Source organism: Panthera leo, chromosome B2, assembly GCF_018350215.1.
Source record: "Panthera leo isolate Ple1 chromosome B2, P.leo_Ple1_pat1.1, whole genome shotgun sequence".
In the NCBI taxonomy this organism is placed as follows: Eukaryota; Metazoa; Chordata; class Mammalia; order Carnivora; family Felidae; genus Panthera; species Panthera leo.
The window spans coordinates 27,522,643-27,528,897 of record NC_056683.1 but is presented as its reverse complement, the minus strand read 5'-3'; positions in this window follow the sequence as shown (position 1 = coordinate 27,528,897).

Below are 6,255 nucleotides of genomic sequence, written 5' to 3'. Positions count from 1 at the left end.
AAACTTAAACTAGATTTTATTTACTAAACATTATCTTAGATCATGTGAACTTGAAAAACATTTGGGTTAGTTTTTATATTTCTGAGAGTTTAAAAATACTAAACTCATAAATGCTTATTTTTAAGCCAATTGAACAGAGCTCTTTTACAAATTAATTTTGACAATACCATCCAGATATAGAAAAATGCCATATCTATAACCCACATATACATAAATATATAGACATAAATAAACATACAGATAGATACAAACAGATTTTATTGCTTTCATTCTGAAACTTGAGCTATGAATCAGTGCAATACAAAACCAGTTTATAAATAATTGTGTCTCTGGCAGATGGAAAAAGTTAAGGTTACCCACCTAAAAGTTGGGGTTTTTTTTTGTTGTTTTTTTTTTTTGCTGGCACTTGTGGAGTAGATTTTAAGATTTGTATTTGTTCTTGATGAGTAATCTTAAGGAGCCTATAGTATAGAATTTAAGCAAGGGAACTTTTCTAGCATTTTGTACTTTTAAAAAGCCCCCCCCCTTTTTTTTCAGCTTGAAGAGTTTTAGTTACTTCCTAGGGTGTTTATAGTTCAATGATAAGATTTGCATCTTGAAGGGACCGGGAAAGAATGTCACTTGGTTTCTTTCTCTGTCTCAGCTGTTTTTGGTTTTGTTTTGTTGTTGTTGTTGTTTTTGGTTTTTTTTTTTTTTTTTTTTTTTTTTTTGTATTTTTGGTAGGATCTTCTGAAAGTGGAGGTAAAAGGGCTTTTGTAATTTAAAAGATTTGTTGTTCTGCATTCTTAGTGTGGAGTTCTAGGATATATCTGCAAAGAACATCACATAGGAAAAGCTTGAAGCTGGCAGAGCTTGATTCTAGAGCCCAGCAAAACAAGCATTATTGTTCATCCCAAGTACTCTTGCTAAATTTACTTCTTGGGTTTCACTATTTTCATGAGTAACTGTATGCACTGGGCCCAGAGATTAGGCTGGAGTGCTTACTGGGAAAAGGAAGCTAAAACAGGCAACTGGGTTTTTAAGGGATTTTCTGGAGAAGGTAGAGGAGTTTTAGGAGTTAAGGTAATTTGCTAAGAGGTTGGGGCTGGATTTTAAGAAGAGGAATTTATGTTGGATATAGACTTTAATTTTGTTTTAACTTTAATTGCTGTTCTTTCACCTTGTTAAGGGAGTCCCTAAGGCTAGCTGTTATAGTTTCTTGTATCTACTTTTTAATTTGGTCTTTTTACAGGTACCCAAAAGACAATTGTTTAGGATGAGAGATCTCTGAAACAAATTTGTTTTGTTAATAGCCAATTCCATGGATCTATCATCTGGCCGTTGACAAGTAAGATCTTATATTAATCTCAATAGCAGCTCAGGACAATAAGTCTTTTTATGGCTTAACCAAGGATACAAGAGGCATCCCACAAGAGTGCAAAAGAGGTAGCCCTCACACAAGATGCAGACAGGTAGTCTAAGAAAACACAGATGATAATTATGAGGGACCTTCTTTAAATAGTTGTTCCAAAACACAGAGAATCATGTGAAAGGGAATCCAACCCCCTTTTGAACAGAATAAGGTAACTTAACAAGCTAAGCCAAAGTTCACCCTTATTTATTTATTTATTTATTTATTTGTTTTAGATCCTCCCTTAAACCCAGATCCATAGCCTGTCAGCTACCTACCAGATGCCTATGCTGATGGAGTTTTGGGGTAATGGTGGGGTGGTCCAGAGCCAATGGCCAAGAAAGAATTCTTGAAGACCTCCTTGGTGCAAAACAGTGATTTTATTAAAGCACAGGGACAGAACCCGTGGGCAGATAAATCTGCACTGGGGTTGTGATGGGTAACTGATTATATACAGTCAGGTTGGGAAGGGGTTAGGGATAGAGTAAGTCTCTAAGGTATTTTGGAAACATGGTTTCCAGGACCTTGAGAAGCTATGTGCTGTTATGAAAATGCCATTTATTACCATTTAGTGAAACCTCAGTCATGAGAACCTTCAGATGTATATCAGGGGCCATAAGCTTGCAGTATGATTGCCAGCATATATCTTGGAGGAGCTGAGATAAAGGAAATAGACTTACAGGATCCTGGGGGTCAAGATAATGTTAAGCCAAGATTCATTTTTGCCCCTAGCCAAGTGTCATTATTGAGGCAGCTGAGCTCCTAGAGAGATGTCACTCTGCCTTTTTCAATGACTTGTCAGTGGGCTATAGGCAGTAAGGGAATTTAATTTTTCATTTGCCTTAGTTTCCCACATCACTATGGTAAGTACTCAAACCCCTTTCCTTTGTTCCTGGGTAGCCAGGAGTGTCCAAAGAATATCAAACATATCCCACTTGGGGGATGGTGCTGTTAGCTGTCAGCTTGCCCCATGCTCCTTCATCATATGCATCCTGCTACTGGCAGAGACCAGAGAGAATACTCTCACGTGTCATAGACATAAAAAAACAATGACCTTCTCTGGGAGGAAAAAGGATCAATAGCAAAAAAATCCTTACCAAAGTTGATATACCCAAGGAATTAGTTTACACAAATATTTTCTCCTGTTGATTTAAATTTAGAAAAAGAAAAAAAGATTCTCATAATTCTCACCTTTAACAGACCCTGAAGGCAGAGCCCAGAGACTGGTGTTGGTAAGAATTTTTATCTTCTGCAGACATTTGTCAGAGGTCCCAGGATCTCTTAGTCACAGCAGCCCTCAAGTGAGCAGGGTTCAGACAGAGAAGTCTCCTGGCTGGCTGGCCACAACTGTAGAGGAGGAAGGCTTTCCTTTCTTTCCTTCTAGTTTCTTTGGCTGGTGTAATAATTAAATTGATAGAAGACAGATTAGCAGAAGAAGAAAAAAATTGACTCATACTTATGGAAACTCAGAGAGATATGCAACTCAAATATGTGATCAAATAGGCAGTTTTTATATCTTTTAGACAAAGAAACAATAAATTTGGGAAGAATTGACAAGACCAGGGGTTTGATTTTGGAGTAGTAAATTAGTAAAGAAGTAACACATTTTCTCAGTCCTGAATTTCCTACTTCTAGCAATTAAGATGCCTTCTACCTTCCAATATCAAGGACAGTAGGAGAATTTATTTCCTGCTTATGTGGGAAATTTATTTCCTGCTTTCAGAGGGACAGAGGAAGTTCAGAGTGTCCTTCTTACACTGGTTGTTTCTTAAGTAACTTTAATTAAAAATAATCAATATGCCAAAGTGGTATATTTTGGGGCAGGCTTCCCTGAACTCTATGAATATTTAATAAACATTAAGAGGCTGCTCTGACCTTACTTTATTCAACGTGGAAAGGTGGGCAGTTACATGAAAAGAGATGAGATCAGGTATTCTACTGGGAGCTACCAAGGATTCTACCAGGTATCAGTGAAGAGACATATCTAAAATCACACCACAACAGCCTTTAAAATCAAAGGTAAATTAGAAAAACATCCTGAGACCTCAAGACACAAATCCATAACATCTAGGCAGATCTCTCTTCTTGATGCTTTTCAGGGTTCCATATCTGAAGTATCTTCAAATCAATGCTTCACACAGAGGATTTTTTTTGCTAGAGAGAAACCAGGCCCTTCAAGAGCACTACTGTGAACATCATCACAGCAAATGCACTCCAGAGGAGGGACTGGCAGTGAAGTTGTGGACTAGTGCCCTTACTGGGAAAGTCATGGCCAAATCTGGAAGCAGGAGGCTCCATGTTGCTAGGTGACCTCACCCCGTGTGTGGGAGGTAGTGAGGGCTGCACAGTGCTTTAACTTTGGGAGTGACAAAAGATGCATCCCACACAGGATACAAGGGGTCAGTTTGCTGTCCACGCTCCCCACTCTGAGCTGTTCTGCATGCTCTTCCCTGGGCATACACAAGACCTCTTTAGGTTCCAAGACAATGTCCGCCATCTTTAAATAACGTGATGTCTCTTTCTACGAGCAAGTCTGAAGTTATTTACCAGTTATTGCTTTCTTAAAAATTGTATTATTTTTATTACAAATGATTAGAGGTTTGCTGTTAGAAATTTTTTGAAAAAAAAAAGCAAAACAAAAGAAAATCAACCATAATCCCAAACTGTTTTGCAAAGATAACTTGTGCTAATATTTTGTCTATATTCATCTAGTTTTGTTCTTTGAAAAGATGTACACTTTTAAAAGAAAATTCACTTACTATTTTTCTTTAATAATTTCCCGAAAACTATTATGTTTTCAGGAAACATGATATCACATATCACATGATAACACATATCACATATGTGATACGTGAGTGTGGACTTCTTAGAGTAATGGTTCCCAAATTTTGACGTGCATTGTATTCCCCTAAGGAATTTTTTTATTTACATTTTTAAAATGTTTATTTATGTTTGAGAGAGAGAGAGAGAGAGTGTGTGTGTGTGTGTGTGTGTGTGAGTGGGAGAGGGGCAGAGAGAGAGGGAGACAGAATCTGAAGCAGTCTCCAGGCTCTGAGCTGTCAGCACAGATCCTAACACGGGGCTCAAACTCATCAACTGTGAGATCATGACCTGAGCCAAAGTTGTATGCTTAACCAACTGAGACACCTGGAGGCCCTCCCCTAAGGAATTTTTAAAAATACAGATGCCTGGGTTCTGACCCTAAAGATTCTTTTTTATGGGGGGGTGGGGGGAGTATAGTCTGGAAATCTGGATATTTAAAAGCTCTCCAGACAATTACACTTGCAACCCAACTTCAAAACCTGCTCCTAGGTTTTTTTTTACTAATAGCCTCTTTTATGGACTAATACCAGGTTTCTGAACCTGCACCAGTCTTCCTATGTTATAAAAAAACAACCAAAGCACAGTCTTCATTTAAGCCCTAATGTTGCTCTACTCCAGCCCTTAAAATCTTACCTCCACCCTAGTCTATCCTTTAGTGCTCCACTGACACATCCTACCATGTAAGGAACTAGTTGAAATAACAAGCCAGTGGTGATCTGATTGCTTTATGCAATGTAGATATGTAAGCTCAAGGGTGGATCAAGCAATTTAAAGAATTAAAATGTAGGCTGACACCCATGTCAACCTTGCATCTGTTCCCATAATCCCCCAGGAGGCAGTGGAAGTTTCAGGGACAAGCCCATAGCTTTTTAGAACCACAGAATTGAGTCTCCTTGGGGTTTGCCAGCTGCCTACTCTCCCTAAAGTGGATAAAGAAGATTTATTGTTTCTTGAACAAATCTAACTGTTGGGTTTATGGTAAGGGTCATTTATCATTTGTATTCAGGAAATGCCAATCTGAATAGGAAGAGTATTAAAAATCTCCTGATAGATTTTGTTTTTGTTTTTAAAAAGATGAAGATTTACTTAATGCCTTTTCTTACCATTCCGTTTCTCTGAGACCTTTAAGGAGCCCACACACCATTGCTTTGGAATATTTGAAAATATGCTTGAAATATGCTTTGCAATATTTTTGTACCCTTTCACATACCCTACAAGCCCTTTACATACAGATCTGAACAATATAGCCAAAAGAGGTTTGGAAAAACCCTTTGTTTATCATAACTTACACTGGCTTTCCTTCCAACACTCACACTCTATGATTCCAAGTCCAAGGAAGATGACACAGTAGGGGTGAGCTGTTTAGCACACGAGGCATAACAGTTTATTCACGCAGTGGTTCTGGTCAGAGGACAGAAAGCACAGTGTGATGATGATTTTATATGAAGCCTCTTAGTTTTGGGACATCTGGGTGGCTCAGTTGGGTAAGCATCTGACTCCTGATTTCAGCTCAGGTCACGATCTCATGGTTGGTGAGATTGAGCCCTGCATCAGGCTCTGTGCTGACAGCATAGGGCCTGCTTGTGATTCTTTCTCCCTCTCTCTCTGCTCCTCCACCTCACACACACACACACACACACACACATACACACACACACACACACACTCTCTCTCTCTCTCTCTCTCTCAAAATAAATAAATATATATGAAAAAAAGCCTTTTAGTTTAAATACCACAATGTCAAAATGTTTACCAGTGTGGGACTATTGATCAGGAGACATAAAGGAGGTAAAAACTGAAACCATTTGTAACTCTTGTGCCCTGTTGGTGGGAATGTAAAATGGTACAACCACTCCAGAAAATGGTATTGTAATTTCTCAAAAAATTAAACATAGAATTGCCATGTGCCCAGCAATTCCGTGTTTGGGTATATATCCAAAAAAATTAAAAACAGGATCTCAAAGAGATATTTGTGTTTTTTATGTTTTATTAATTTATTTTGAGAGAGAGAGAGAGAGAACACGAGCAGGGGAGGAGCAGAG